The 16,641-nt window shown below is 43.0% G+C and overlaps 1 protein-coding gene across 1 annotated transcript in view; it reads right to left on the reverse strand.

Moving 5' to 3' along the window:
• The window catches only part of LOC134601188 (gonadotropin-releasing hormone II receptor-like), a 55,095-nt gene that overhangs the window by 12,780 nt on the left and 25,674 nt on the right, over window positions 1-16,641 (reverse strand). The gene's annotated exons all lie outside the window — the stretch shown is intronic.

The following is a 16,641-nucleotide window of genomic DNA, read 5'->3' on the forward strand; positions in this document are numbered from 1 at the left end:
TAGCCTCATTGTGCACATAACTCTGCTTGCAGAGAGGTGGTACCCTCCAGCTTCGACCGCTGAGGCTGGTGGAATTCCAATTTTATTTGTGGCGGGTGGATTCAAGCAGGCATTGCTGTCTCCAGCACCACGTGGTAGTGAGACTTACGGGTGGGTCCGTAGGGGCGCTACAGGGGTGAGGATAGTGGTGGCCACACTTAGTGAACTGCTGTAACAAGGGAGGCTATACAGGATTCAAGTCGGAGATGGTTGCTGTTTCCTGTGGCCGCTGGTAGTGAAACTTACAAAAGTTGTTCTCCGAGCGGGGACACTACGAGGTTGAGGGAGGTGACTTTGGTCACATGAGTAAAGGAAAGGGATTACTGTTGAATTTATTTGAACTGTGATGCATGCACTTTATTTCAATTGAATTGTTGTTTTATTTGGGAGTCATTCAAACTCCTGTGTCTGTCTCTACTTTCACTTCACTTTAACTTTTTACTCTACTTCCTGTGTTATTTACACTATCCACTCCTATTTCTCTTGTGAGAGAAGTGATTGGTCACACACTTCTCACCTCGCTCCTAGGCGGAATTAGTGACTAGTCTACGTTTTGGGAAGACGCACTTGGGGGGGACCCACCCTTTCTGAGTGGCAGTCGACCATTGTAGACACTCTGTTTCATCTTCTTTCCCCTATATCTGGGACGCCTTTTATAGGGGGTATGGGACAGGGATTGGGAAAGCCCGGTAAGGGCTGGCTAGCGTGTGATCTAGTTGAAGACAGAGAGGGTGAAGAGATGGTTAAGGGAGTTGAAAAGATTGCTAAAGTGTGTGAAATTGCTGTGCCTTCATGTGGTAGATTGCAGCCAGAGAGCTGGCGTAGATTACTGACAGAGAAGAAAGCAAGCTTACAGATAATGCTTTACTGGTACAGAGTAGCAAAAGCTATTCAGCAGGAAGGTTGGGTTGAGGAAGAACTAGATCACAAAGGGTTAAGAATGTATGTATATCATAATAATTGTGTTACTGGGAAGCTCTCCCAGCCAGAGCCCTGTCATGGCGTCCAGGAGGTGACCACTCCCATCATCCCGTCAGTAATGACGGTCACCATCCCTGGTCCCCAATCTTAAATGCTGTGGGGTTTTTGTATTTTGTGTTAGCCATTAGATGGTAAAAGCCCAGTTTCACTGAGAGTATTACTAAATGTTGTGTTTTTGTGTCTCTTTGCTTTTGCAATAATTGTAATGTATCTATCTTTCTGTTTTGTTACTGTCCTTCCAGCAGTGACATGGTTAAATCTTATGCCTGTAAATTCTCTTGCCTGTCTCACTCTTCCCCTTTCCCCCCCCTCCTTCTCTCTCTCTCTCTGGCTTCTGGTTTCCGTGCGGGGGTTCGGGGGAGGGGTGAGGGGGGTGGCATTCTTGCGGTTCAGTTTTTTGTCTTTCCAGTGTTAGCAATGGAATTTGTCTTATTTAATCCGTCAAGTCTGTCCATAGTTTGGTATTTCATTTTTGCTGAACAGAATGTTGCTTCTCTGATTTATTTTATTAAGCTATAATTTAGTGTAAAGCTGAAATGCCCTAAAAGAAAATGGCCCCTAGAACAAAAGAAGGTTGTCCTTAAGTGACATGTCAGTCCTGGCTCCTGCCCTCACTCTGCCCTTACCATATCAGTGAGGTCATATCCGCCCATATATCGTGTCATGCTCATCCTATCTTAAGACATGCTGATTTCCTTAAATTCCCGCATATTATGAACAAGAAAGTTACAATTACTATAATAATTCTGCTATTAGTTTCCCTATATCAGAAAAGTGTCTGTGACAAGTGATGGTTAATATGTAGATAGAATATATATATATATATATATATATATCGATTCACGTGTAAGTAACAAATGTGTTTTAACTTTGTGTACAAATATTGATAACATGCTGGAAGAAGGGTTATCTTAAAGAATATTTACTAAAAGAAATTTCTAATAAACAAAGATTTCTTGAACAAATGGTGATACAATTAAGGATTGGTCTCAAAATGTTTTGATCTAATTGAAAAAAGAACCAGTAAACATTATAAGCATAACTATTAACAAATGGATAAGGGGGGAGTGTGCTCCAATCTGTCTTTATTGGATAATGATTGCCTCCAAGATTAAAGACTGACTAACATAATTTTTGTTGTAAGCCCAGATATTTTATTATTGCATATGCATAGAAGTTGAGACTTTGGGCATTATAGTGTATTGATTCTAGATCTGTTACTAGCAGCAAGTGCTTTACATAGAAACATGGAATGTGACGGCAGATAAGAACCATTCGGCCCATCTAGTCTGCCCCGTTTTATAAATGCTTTCATTAGTCCCTGGCATTATCTTATAGTTAGGATAGCCTTATGCCTATCCCACGCATGCTTAAACTCTTTAACTGTGTTAACCTCTACCGCTTCAGTAGGAAGGCTAGTCCATGCATCCACTACCCTCTCAGTAATGTAATACTTCCTGATATTATTTTTAAACCTTTGTCCCTCTATTTTTAAGACTATGTCCTCTTGTGGTAGTTTTCCTTCTTTTAAATATAGTCTCCACTTTTACTGTGTTGATTCCCTTTATGTATTTAAAATGCTTTTATCATATTTCCCCTGTCTCGTCTTTCCACCAAGCTATACCTGTTAAGATCCTTTAACCTTTCCTGGTAAGTTTTATCCTACAATCCATGAACCAGTTTAGTAGCCCTTCTTTGAACTCTCTCTAAGGTATCCATATCCTTCTGAAGATATGGTCTCCAGTACTGTATACAGTACTCTAAGTGAGGTCTCACCAGTGTTCTGTACAATGGCATGAGCATTTCCCTCTTTCTACTGCTAATACCTCTCCCTATGCAACCAAGCACTCTGCTAGCATTTCCTGCTGCTCTATTACATTGTACATTGTCATTAACAGCCAGAAACTGGAAAACAAGAAATGTGAATTAATGTATAGCTATTTATAAGCCTAACAAAACCTCCATTATTTTTTTTTTCATTTATTTCGCAGAAGACAATGTTATTTGTCTATTTTGTATGTTTTAAAAATACATTATCAGTGAAGAGTAGAATAAATTTTATCCCATTTGCAAGACATAAAATTGTGATAATGTATATTTGTGATATAAGTAAGAATTACATTTTGAGAAGTTAGATATAAATAAAATAAAATAAAGAACGAGAGTCAGGGATAGCGTCTGTCTCCACGGGCACAAGTCTGGTGTGGGAGAAATAGTGGGCTAGCCACTGCGGGGCACCCACGGAGTGAAGCGTTCGAGGCCTGTGCAGACAAGATGAGCATGTTAGCCTTTTATTATTTTTCTCTAGGGAAAGCATAGGGCCAGTTAATAGTTGTTGTACATGGGCTATTTGCAGCCTCCATTGCATTTCTACCTAGTCTTGATTTCTGATGTATCCTCCATTGCTACATCACCTGTCTGCTCCCTTACCTGCCCACCCCCGCTTACTCCTTCCACCGATCCCTCCCCTTCATCTACAGTCCCCCACTTTCTCCTCCTACTCCTCCCTCTACTCCACCTTCTCCTCTCTCCTCCTACTTCTCCTCTACTCCTCCTACTACTCCTCCCTCTACTCCACCTTCTCCTCTTCCTACTCCTTCTTCCTGCTCTTACTCCTCCCTCCTCTTTCTACTCCTCCCTCTACTCCACTTTCTCCTCCTACTCCTCCCTCTACTCCACCTTCTCCTCTCTCCTCCTACTTCTCCTCTACTCCTCCTCCTACTCCTTCTTCCTGCTCTTACTCCTCCCTCCTCTTTCTACTCCTCCCTCTACTCCACTTTCTCCTCCTACTCCACCCTCTACTCCACCTTCTCCTCTCTCCTCCTACTTCTCCTCTACTCCTCCTTCTCCTCCTCCTACTCCTTCCTCCTGCTCTTACTCCTCCCTCCTCCTCCTACTCCTCCCTCTACTCCACCTTCTCCTCCTCCTACTCCTTCTTCCTGCTCTTACTCCTCCCTCCTCTTTCTACTCCTCCCTCTACTCCACTTTCTCCTCCTACTCCTCCCTCTACTCCACCTTCTCCTCTCTCCTCCTACTTCTCCTCTACCCCTCCTCCTACTCCACCTTCTCCTCCTTCTACTCCTTCCTCCTCCTCCTACTCCTCTCTCTACTCCACCTTGTCCTCTACCCCTCCTCCTGCTCCTCCCTCTACTCCACCTTCTCCTCCTCCTACTCCACCTTCTCCTCTTCCAACTTCCCCTGTCTTCCTACTCCACCTTCTTCCCCTCTCGCTCTATCCACTACTCATTCCTCCATCTCCCCACCACCATATCTATATCCTTTATATGCTTCCTCCCTTCTTATTCCTTACCAATTTCCTCCGCCCATAGACAACTCTGCCTCTACCTGACAACATTATATTTTGAAGTAAAGTTGCTCTGGCCACTCTTCCGCTACTTCCCAGGGGGGAATACCACACTAACGAAAAATTATTCAGACTGGTGGAGGTGCACTTCATCATGAAAGACCTGTTTTGGACACTCTCGAGGAAATAGTGCGGTCCTGACCCAGATTCCCATGGAAGTAAGACACCTGTATCATCACTGGGAGGTGGCTGTCCCTCATGTTTTCTTCACTAAGTCCCCAGAAATCTCATGAAAGGAACCTGACTCATTAGAACAAAACATGAAACACTAACAATCGATATCAGCTCTCTACAGAGGGGGGTCAGCAAGAGAACTGTAAATAGAAAGACAAATACCCCCAATCTCACACAGAAATAGGTGAGGAAACCTCTTCTACTGCTCCTCATGGTTGCTTTGAACAGATGAAAGAATAAACAGGACACCTCTCAACAAGGCATGCAGTAGCTTTACCAGATCCTGACTCCACTCTGTTTGCGGATAAAGAGGAAAGGTACCATACTGGATTTGCTGTTGTTACAGAAGATCAGGTACGTCAAGTATCTTCACTTTCCTCACCCACATCTGCTCAAGACGCTGAATTGACAGCCTTCTCAGTGGCATACAAAATGCCTGAAGGAAGACATGCCAATACCTACACTGACTCAAGATATGCCCTGGGTACGGCACATGATTTTGGATCAATCTGGAAGATAAGAAGCACCACTCAGATGACTAAACTGCCAACCAAGCCACAAGTGCACCAAGGGAAGTGGACGGAAGGGTGTCCGCTGAAGAAACTTCCATACTCACCATGTAGATCCTATCCACAGATCTCAAGCTTCTGAAAGAATGACAAGCAGCTGCTGACCCTGAAGAAATACAAAGCTGGAAAACAGAAAGGGGCAACCCTTGAAGACGGGCTGTACTCCAACACTCTCAAGTTCTGTTTACCCAAAAACATGTACTGGGCAGTGGGCCCATGGAACTTTATACCTATCCAAGACCCTCATGAACTCTTTGATCTCTAAATACTCTGAAGCGCCTAGAATTACTCCTCTAATCATCAGTTACTGTCGATCCTGTGTCATTTGTGCCAAGGACAGCTCAGGCAGAAGAGAAGGAGAATCCTAAGCACCTAGCTAACTCTCACTATCCCTTTCAAGAATCCAAGTGACTATATCCAGGTGCCAAAGAGCTGCTGGGTCAAATATGCACTAGTTATAATAGACATTTTGCCAGGATGGCCAGAAGCCTAGCCGGTCATCAATGTGACAACCAAGACCATATACCCAATAGTGCATTGTGAAAGTTGCAGAGATCACCCAGTGGATTCACTGTTGCAGATTCAAGACTCTCTCTGCAACATGGGAAGTAACATTTGTTGATTTTGACAAACTTTTGACTCTAAAGGAAAAATGACTTGTTAAAAAAACAAAAAGATACCAACAAGTAGGTGTTTGATGGCCATAATAATGCCTGACCACCTGCCATCGATGGAAAGCCGAGGACCCCAAAAGGAGACCTCGTGAAGCTAAAGACATCCAAACGCCAAGCTTCCTCAGGATTATTTGCCCATCCTGAGTTTGTGGTGATATTAATATTGACTAAATGATCCGAGTCCACCTACACTGATGTAGCGTGGGACAGGTTTAATACTATGATGAATAAGCAAATGTGCCCTAGCCAAGGTTATTATGTCCATACACATAAAACATGACAAGGTACTCTTGACACACCACATTCATGCTTCAGAACACAAAGAGGAGCACCCCTCTAAAGGGAAGTTTGACACATATATACATATATATTGATGCCATAGGTGTGCCAAGGGGGGTACCAGATGATTTTGCAGTTAAAGAAAAGTTTGAGTCCATTTTCCCAACCGTCACTGATAATAATATTTTGATTTGCATTTATTATATCTATTGCAACCAACAACGTTTACCTGTCACCATGACTTGTTGTGCCTATACTCCAGATAACACAGGTCCATATGGTAATGTAAGCTTGTCTATTTTATGATGTCCCTCTGAAGAACTAAGAAGACTTTAAGAACCGTTACTTCATAGGGTTTTGTGCCTTTGGGCTAACATGTCTTCTGGAACTAACCAATAAAGTTTATCTTTTTTAGAATCTAACATTTCATAGGGGGGACTGATGTAGAATTATTAAAAACCTTTATTAAACCTGTATTGAATTGTTGTACTAACTCCATTTTAACTACATTTCATGACAGATTCTCCATTTTAACTTCATTACATGACAAGATTTCCTAACAGCATTTAGAATACTGAATAGAGAATGTATTTTCTAGAAAGACATGACTAACAAACCAGAATTATTGAGCTCCTGTAACATGCAACAAAGTATAGCCAAGGCCATGAGAAAGCTGCCCAGATGAAATGTTCTATTCATAAAAAGGACCCTGAATCTGACCACGAGTCTGACATCACTAACTGCCCAAAAACGGTGCCAAGTACTCAAAATGGCTAGCTGCCAGATTCCCCCTCCCATCGAGAGAGCCTCGTGCTAAAGAGCAATGGCGACTGAATCCTTGTCAGAAATTACGACATCCCATGATGGGAGGATGCCCCACTAGTCACTCAAATCCCTGAGCCAATTACTAATACAGATGGGAGGGCATTTAACTAACCACTTAACACTTAATCCAATTAATGATGTTTATTTACTGATATCTTGATATTCAATGATGATGTAATTTTGCTCTTATAAGGGCTTGCAAGCCTGTTTTTTACCAGATGCCATTACATTTTCTCGAAGTTATTTTAACCTGAACTCCGTGTGTCAGTGTGAATTTACTTCTGCGTATACGCAATTGAATCATCTCAGATTTGGACAGGAACAGATAGACATTTAAACATATTTGTTTATTTCTAAATTAATCTACATCAGGTGCTTGAGCCAAATAACTGTAGACAAGGTGGATTGGCAACCATGTCACGACGTATCCTCGGGGTTGACGCAGATTTGTCTGATACCCTACATAGATCTGATGGCCATTTCTTGGAACTACCAGGTCCAGAAGTATTTTCTACATCCTAGGACCAGAATGCTCAGGTTCAGGATACACTGACTCAAATTTAGAATTTTAGTCTGATGTACATATTTTCCTGTTTTCGACTTTCCTAAAAAGGTAATGCAAAAGGTGACAGTGGAAGACCGTGTCGACTCTAATTATTATGATGATTCTGAAACCTCCAAGGGAAATTCCAGTACGTCCAGACCTATTACAAGGCCCCTTGACACACCAGGATCCTCAAGTTCTGGTGTTGATGCGGGAGTCCATATTAGTATAGGCATCCCTGAGACGGTCATTGAGATCCTCTTCCAATCCTATACAGGCTTTACAAAGCTTGACATGCTTTTGTCTGTTGGAATTGCTCCTCGTTCAGGCCTTGAAAGGTTCTGTGTTATAACACTCTAGAGGAACACTTAGCTGCAATTTGCTTCATATAGGCATTGATTGAAATCATGCCTCCACTGAGTGTGGTGAAGCCAATATGTGACGTACCACTGGTCTCACGGGCCCTGACTAAACCATTATTCGAACCTCTAGAAGGAGCTTCCATGGTGCTAGCACAGAAAGTGCTGGTGGCTGGTACCCCAGCAAGGAAAATGGGTGAACTCCAGGCTTGATCCTGTGAACCCTCTTTCACTACTTTTCAACAGATATGGTCATCTTGCATTTGGCACCTGAAGATCCTGCCTATGGCGAATGCTTATCTATGTCATTCTCTACCTGTACTGAAGGGTACCCATTGAGTGTTGATGCTCCTGGTGCTTTGCTTCAGGTAAGCAACAATTGAACTCAAGCCTCCGCTGAGGGTGTTGAAACCAATATGTGACATACCACTGGTCTCACAGGCTCTGACTAAACAATCATTTGAACCTCTAGCAGGAGCTTCCATGATGTTCGCACAGACGTTGCTGTTGCTGGTGGCTGGTACCTCAGCAGGGTGAATGTGTAAACTCCAGGCTTGATCCTGTGTACCCCCATTCACTGAATTTCAACAGGATATGGTTGTCTTGCATGTAGCACCAGAGATCCTGCCTAAAGTGAGAGCCTTTCAATGCCATTCTCTACCTGTACCAAAGGATTTGGGGCATTCTCCACTAGTGCTGTTACAGCGTCTTGTGGGCTTCCATGGCAATGGTCTCTGCTGAAACTTCGTAAAGTTGGCATTTGGAGCTTTTTGAACTAGTTTGTCCTGCACTACATATTGGACATTGAAGCAATTAATGAGGCACAATTTGGACATCACGTCCATTCTCTACCTGTGCTGGAGGGTATCAGGGATGTTGCAGCATTGTGGGTTTCCATGGCAATGGTTTCTGCTGACACTTTTCGTAAGCTAGCATTTGAACCTCTTTAGACACGTTTGTCTGGCATTTCATACTGTTCGTTAAAACAGTCTATGATGCACAATTTGGTACTCAAGTACCTTACCTCAGTTCATTCTTCTATCTATGTTGAATTATTCAGATTATTTGATTGGCTATTCTGTCCCTCCCTTTGTAAGCTTGGGTATTCCCCATGTGTATATGCTGCCATGATTAGCCAGGAAAGTGGAAAATGTATTCATACTTACCGTAATTTTCTTTTCCTGGCTATTATTCATGGCAGCATATACTTCCCACCCATTAATGTCTCTATTTATGTACTGTAGAGCTTGTAAACTGACTGAGGACTTAAGGGATGGAGCCTCCTTTTAAAACCTTGGTGGTTTTCCTGTCCTATCGGCTGTAAGGGGAGGAGCTAACCCATGTGTATATGCTGCCATGAATAATAGTCAGGAAAAGAAAATTACGGTAAGTATGAATAAATGTTCCACTTTGTACATAGATCTTGTATACACAAGTTGTATACACAGTTGACTTCAAAGATAAAAAAGACAAAAGAAATAATAGTGCAGTACAGTATGTACAGTGAATAAGTGGTGGATAATTTTGTGTAGTTTTCACTCTTTCATTTATCACTTATATAAGTCTACTCAACCCTTTTTGTATACCGCCTTGCTGCTTACTTTATGTTGATTTAAAGGTCTGTGGCTTGTAACAGTCTATTGGTTATGAAATTCTTGTTGAAAAATTTTAGGTTTATAAATATAGAAGTGAACATTGAAATAACTTGAGGAACATTGCAATATACATTCCACCCACCCCCAGGTTACATTCAGAAAATTAAATAATCTGAAGCATTTAAAGGAACACTGTAGTCACCATAAGTGCTTCATCTCAAGTAGTTATAGTGGCTGGAGTCCCATGGTGCCATCCCTCTATTCAGCACTCAACTACACACTCACACATACACTTACAGACATACACACACTCACTCACAGACACACACACTCACACATACACTTACAGACACACAAATTATTAATATTAAATGTACACCCAGCCTCCCTACCTGGAGAGCTGGTGTGGATCTGTCCCTGGGGTCCAGTGGGGCTTCACTTCGGCGGGCGGCAGAGTTCTAATCCAAGGCGGTGAGGGAGCTCTAACCTCTCTGCTCTGCTCCCTCGCGGGCTGTCTACTGACGTCATATTCCGGCTCCCGCAAACATCGCGCAAGGGAGCAGAGAGGTTAAAGCTCCCTTGCCGCCTCGGATTAGAACTCCGCCGCGCCAGGGGTCCAGGAGGTGGCCTGGCAGGAGGGTCACTGAAATCTTGCGCCCCCAAGCTGCTCGCACCCGCCCACCCACTCTAAAAAGGAGAAATCATCTCAAAAAGAGGATTTAGCCGCCGAAATCCCTACCGCCCACCTGGAATCCTAAAACCGCCCACTAGTGGGCGGTAGGGATCAGGTTGACAACCCATGGTCTAAAGTGTCTTTTGAAGGGGAACTGCAATTGTATCTAATCAGGAAATTAGATACTGACAGGGCCGGACTGGCCCACCGGGATACCGGGAAATTTCCCGGTGGGCCGCGGCACCTGGGGGCTGCACTGACCATGTATGTGCCACCGGGTGGCCGGTCCGGTGGCACACACTCTGAAGGGGCGGCCGGCGGCCGCATTCCACGCTGGATCCGCCGGACCGGGTGGCAGCCTCGCCGGTCCGGCGGCACTCCTGTCAGGCTGTCACTAGCGCTGGGGGCTGAAGGAGGAGGGAGGAGCATGTCTCTGTACCATGCTCCCTCGCGGTTCCCACAATTCCCAGCACAGAAACCGCGAGGGAGCATGGTACAGAGACATGCTCCTCCCTCCTCCTTCAGCCCCCAGCGCTAGTGACAGCCTGACAGGAGTGCCGCCGGACCGGCGAGGCTGCCACCCGGTCCGGTGGCTCCAGCAAAAAACCCTACTCACTACTCGCAGGTAAGGGGAAAAAAAGAGAGAGAGAAGGGGAAAGAGAGAGAGAAGGGGGGAAAAGAGAGAGAGAGAGAGAGAGGGGGGAGAGAGAGAGAGAGAGAAGGGGTGAGAGAGAGAGAAGGGGGAGAGAAAAGGGGAGAGAGAAGGGGGAGAGAGAGAGAGAAGGGGGAGAGAGAGAAGGGGGAGAGAGAGGGGGGAGAGAGAGAGAGAAGGGGGAGAGAGAGAGAGAAGGGGGGGAGAGAGAGAGAGAAGGGGGAGAGAGAGAGAGAGAGAAGGGGGGAGACAGAGAGAGAGAAGGGGAGACAGAGAGAGAGAAGGGGGAGACAGAGGGGGAGAGAGACAGAGGGGGGAGAGAGACAGAGAGGAAGAGAGAGGCAGAGAGGAAGAGAGATGTGGGGGAGAGAGAGACAGAGAGGAAGAGAGATGTGGGGGAGAGAGAGACAGAAAGGAAGAGAGATGTGGGAGAGAGAGAGACACAGAGAAAGGGGGGAGAAAGATGTGGAGGAGAGAGAGACAGAGGGGAAGAGAGATGTGGGGGAGAGAGAGAGAGACACAGGTGAATCGGGGGAGAGAGAGACAGAGGGGAAGAGAGATGTGGGGAGAGAGAGACAGGGAAAGGGAGGAGAAAGAGACAGAGGGGAAGAGAGAAACAGAGGGAGAAAGGAGAGAGACACACAAGGGGAGGAAGAGCCCCACGAGGCTCTTCCCTGCCAGCCGATCTCCCTCCCCGTTCCACAGGCACCATGCGGGCAGCCGGCAGGGGAGGGAGGAAGAGAGGACCGGGAGCTCAACCTGCAGCTCCTCTGCGTCCTTCTCGCACGAGCACAGAGCGTTGCCGCGGTTACCACGGCAATGCTCCGGCTCTCACGAGAGTGAACTCTAGCCCTGGAGCTATGGGCTAGAGTTCACTCTCACCACTGCGACCACCATGAATTCCTGGTGGTCGCAGTGTTGAGAGTGAACTCCAGCCCATACACACACTACCCCCCTACACACACTACCCCCCCATACACACACTACCCCCCCATACACAAACTACCCCCCATACACACACTACCCCCCATACACACACTACCCCCCCATACACACACTACCCCCCCATACACACACTACCCCCCCATACACACACTACCCCCCATACACATTTACACATTGCCCCACACACATACACAGCCCCCATACACACACATTCACAGCCCCCCCATACACACACACACTGTACCCCTCACACATTGCACCACTGCTCCAATACCCTACTACAGCCCCATATCCCAGCAGACCCCAGGTCGCGACGCATTATGGGGCCGGTAAATATTTTTTTCCAGGGCTGCTTTTAATTCCCAGTCCGGCCCTGGATACTGATATGCTGATTACTTTTAAAATGCGGCTATTTTGGTCTTAAATGTGCTATTCCTTTGTTAATTATCCCTGCTCAGTGTATAGACCCACAGAGACGCCAGGACGTAGGTTAATATAGCTTATCAGGTTAGATATAAATATGATATGTGTGGCCAAATAAGACGCCATGGATTCAGTAAGGGCTTAAAACCTTTTAAAACCAACTTATAGACGTTGCCTGATTTTCATCTTCATTATAGAGGTTGCCTGATTTTCATCTTCATTATGCAGCAACATTGGACGAGTGATGACCCTTATAATTTTTGTATTGTGGTGAAACAGACCACCTACTTAGTGAATGTTCCATGGTCGTCATGCATGAACCATGGTTTTTGGCAAAATAACTGCTCTATTATTATCCCTCTCTTTATACACTTTTTCTCATTTCTAACTACTACCCCTTCTTATTTATATATGGGGGATACCATACATGGTGATCCCTATTGTAAAGAACTGTGTCCCAAAAGGCCATAATCACTGCCAGAGACTTTATTTCCTCTCCTAGTTCCCCTCAGATACATGCCTCCCAACCAGAAACCCCTTTCCCTTGCCCATTTGCTTACTTCAGAGAGTCAGAAAAAATAACACCTCCAGCGGGAGCTACTGACATTTCCTCTGGAACTCTGGCTCGGCTACTCTCAGCACCTCAACCCAGACATATTAACTCTCTGTTTTCAACCCTTTCCCGTCCTATGAAGGTGCTTTTTGGAGGGAAGTTACTACCAATCTCAGTGACCAACCGCTCCCTATGAGCAGGGGGGAGCTCCCCTTTCCTGAGCAGCTAGCGCTCCCGATAAAGACCGATGTGTTGCATCTGCAACATGGAACTATTTGCAGATAGGACTTTTGGAGCGGCCAATCAAAAGTTTAACTGGGTGGCGTTTCTTCTGTGGGCATGGGATCAGAGCCCTATTTTCAGCGATTGGGCGCTGAGGATACTACATCTGTGGGGGGTTCTTACTGATTTTCCATTGTATTTTGGGTTATTTGTGTAAGCGCTCTCTGTATCCGGCAGATAATTAGTTTATCTGAGAGCTGACTCAATTATCTCCTAAACACAGAGGCGCCTGGGAGGGCTTGATGCATGATGAGTAGACACCACATGCTAGGGGTCTGTGTATAAAACCTTGCGCTTTTACCAATAAACACACAATACATTTCACCTTTCAAAAGTCTAGGCTGATGTTTGGGTGGGAGCTATAGAGACTTTCATTCTGCAGGAATAGGGAGAACCTCTCAACGGATATACTCAGTCTGAGTATAGGGGATGGGTCACATATATATATATATATATATATATATGTGTGTGTGTGTGTATATATATATATATATATATGTGTGTGTGTGTATATATATATATATATATATGTGTGTGTGTGTGTATATATATATATATATATGTGTGTGTGTGTGTGTATATATATATATATATATATGTGTGTGTGTGTGTATATATATATATATATATATATGTGTGTGTGTGTGTATATATATGTATATATATATATATGTGTGTGTGTGTGTGTGTATATATATATATATATATGTGTGTGTGTGTGTATATATATGTATATATATATATATATATGTGTGTGTGTGTGTATATATATATATATATATATATGTGTGTGTGTGTGTATATATATATATATATATACAGGGAGTGCAGAATTATTAGGCAAGTTGTATTTTTGAGGATTAATTTTATTATTGAACAACAACCATGTTCTCAATGAACCCAAAAAACTCATTAATATCAAAGCTGAATATTTTTGGAAGTAGTTTTTAGTTTGTTTTTAGTTATAGCTATTTTAGGGGGATATCTGTGTGTGCAGGTGACTATTACTGTGCATAATTATTAGGCAACTTAACAAAAAACAAATATATACCCATTTCAATTATTTATTTTTACCAGTGAAACCAATATAACATCTCAACATTCACAAATATACATTTCTTGCATTCAAAAACATAACAAAAACAAATCAGTGACCAATATAGCCACCTTTCTTTGCAAGGACACTCAAAAGCCTGCCATCCATGGATTCTGTCAGTGTTTTGATCTGTTCACCATCAACATTGCGTGCAGCAGCAACCACAGCCTCCCAGACACTGTTCAGAGAGGTGTACTGTTTTCCCTCCTTGTAAATCTCACATTTGATGATGGACCACAGGTTCTCAATGGGGTTCAGATCAGGTGAACAAGGAGGCCATGTCATTAGATTTTCTTCTTTTATACCCTTTCTTGCCAGCCACGCTGTGGAGTACTTGGACGCGTGTGATGGAGCATTGACCTGCATGAAAATCATGTTTTTCTTGAAGGATGCAGACTTCTTCCTGTACCACTGCTGAAGAAGGTGTCTTCCAGAAACTGGGAGTTGAGCTTGACTCCATCCTCAACCCGAAAAGGCCCCACAAGCTCATCTTTGATGATACCAGCCCAAACCAGTACTCCACCTCCACCTTGCTGGCGTCTGAGTCGGACTGGAGCTCTCTGCCCTTTACCAATCCATCCATCTGGCCCATCAAGACTCACTCTCATTTCATCAGTCCATAAAACCTTAGAAAAATCAGTCTTGAGATATTTCTTGGCCCAGTCTTGACGTTTCAGCTTGTGTGTCTTGTTCAGTGGTGGTCGTCTTTCAGCCTTTCTTACCTTGGCCATGTCTCTGAGTATTGCACACCTTGTGCTTTCGGGCACTCCAGTGATGTTGCAGCTCTGAAATATGGCCAAACTGGTGGCAAGTGGCATCTTGGCAGCTGCACGCTTGACTTTTCTCAGTTCATGGGCAGTTATTTTGCGCCTTGGTTTCTCCACACGCTTCTTGCGACCCTGTTGACTATTTTGAATGAAACGCTTGATTGTTCGATGATCACGCTTCAGAAGCTTTGCAATTTTAAGAGTGCTGCATCCCTCTGCAAGATATCTCACTATTTTTGACTTTTCTGAGCCTGTCAAGTCCTTCTTTTGACCCATTTTGCCAAAGGAAAGGAAGTTGCCTAATAATTATGCACACCTGATATAGGGTGTTGATGTCATTAGACCACACCCCTTCTCATTACAGAGATGCACATCACCTAATATGCTTAATTGGTAGTAGGCTTTCGAGCCTATACAGCTTGGAGTAAGACAACATGCATAAAGAGGATGATGTGGTCAAAATACTCATTTCCCTAATAATTCTGCACACAGTGTATGTGTGTGTGTGTATATATATATATATATATATATATATGTGTGTGTGTGTGTATATATATATATATATATATGTGTGTGTGTGTGTATATATATATATATATATGTGTGTGTGTGTGTGTATATATATGTATATATATATATATGTGTGTGTATATGTATGTATATATATATATATATGTGTGTATATATATATATGCATATATATGTATATATATATGTGTGTGTATATATATATATGTATGTATATATATATGTGTGTATATATATATATATGTGTGTGTATATATATATATATATGTGTATATATATGTGTGTATATATATGTGTGTGTATGTGTGTATATATATATATATATATATGTGTGTGTGTATATATGTGTGTATATATATATATGTGTATATATATACACATGATGTAGATATATAATGGGAAGTGCCACACTTATAACCATAAGTAAACTGGATATAGATGTTATATCTACATGTACCAGGCACCTATATAAATCCCCTTGGTCTCTATATGTATACAAAACAAAAACCCTTTAAAAAACCCTTTGAATACAGCCATCCATTTGTAATATCAATAGTTTAATGACTTCTCTTGGTGATTGTGTATATATGTGTATATAATAGTTACTACTTGGTTTTGCACCAACAGCACTTCATTTGATTTCACTTTGTCACTTTAAGCACCTGTCACTTTAAATTTAACATTGTATACATATATGACCATATTGAGCACTTTTAGTCACATGACTCCTTCACCTTCAATTACAGCAATAGCAACTTTAAGTAGCTGCCCTGAACACTATGGAATTTGGGAGTAATGAGACCCCTTATGTAAATGATAGCACTTATCTTTATCATCTTTAATCATGCACTTTAATATTAGGCACTTTGTTATTTCATCCAGCACTTTTAACACTTGATCACTTAGGTTTTCACTGTATCCGGGTGAAGTCCGCATCGCTATGATGACGGAACTTTGTTGTGCCGCGTTTCCATAACAACAGCGGTAACGTGATGACATCACGTAAAGGGGCGGGCACATTGGCGCGCATGCGCACACGGTCGGACAGAACGCCGGCAATTACACGAGCAGCACCTGGGGTGAGTTACACATATTCTACAGATTTATTACAATTATTGTATCCTTATATAAGCAACATGTTTTTTAATGTCTGTATATCCTGATGAAAGTCCACATGATGGACTGAAACGTCGATTTCTTTTATGGAACTTCATTAAAAGTTATATTTTAACAAGAAAACATCCGTGAGTGCAGCCATACTATTTGTATTATGTATATATATATATATATATATATATATATATATATATGCAACAAAT

Source organism: Pelobates fuscus, chromosome 3, assembly GCF_036172605.1.
Source record: "Pelobates fuscus isolate aPelFus1 chromosome 3, aPelFus1.pri, whole genome shotgun sequence".
NCBI classification, from domain to species: domain Eukaryota; kingdom Metazoa; phylum Chordata; class Amphibia; order Anura; family Pelobatidae; genus Pelobates; species Pelobates fuscus.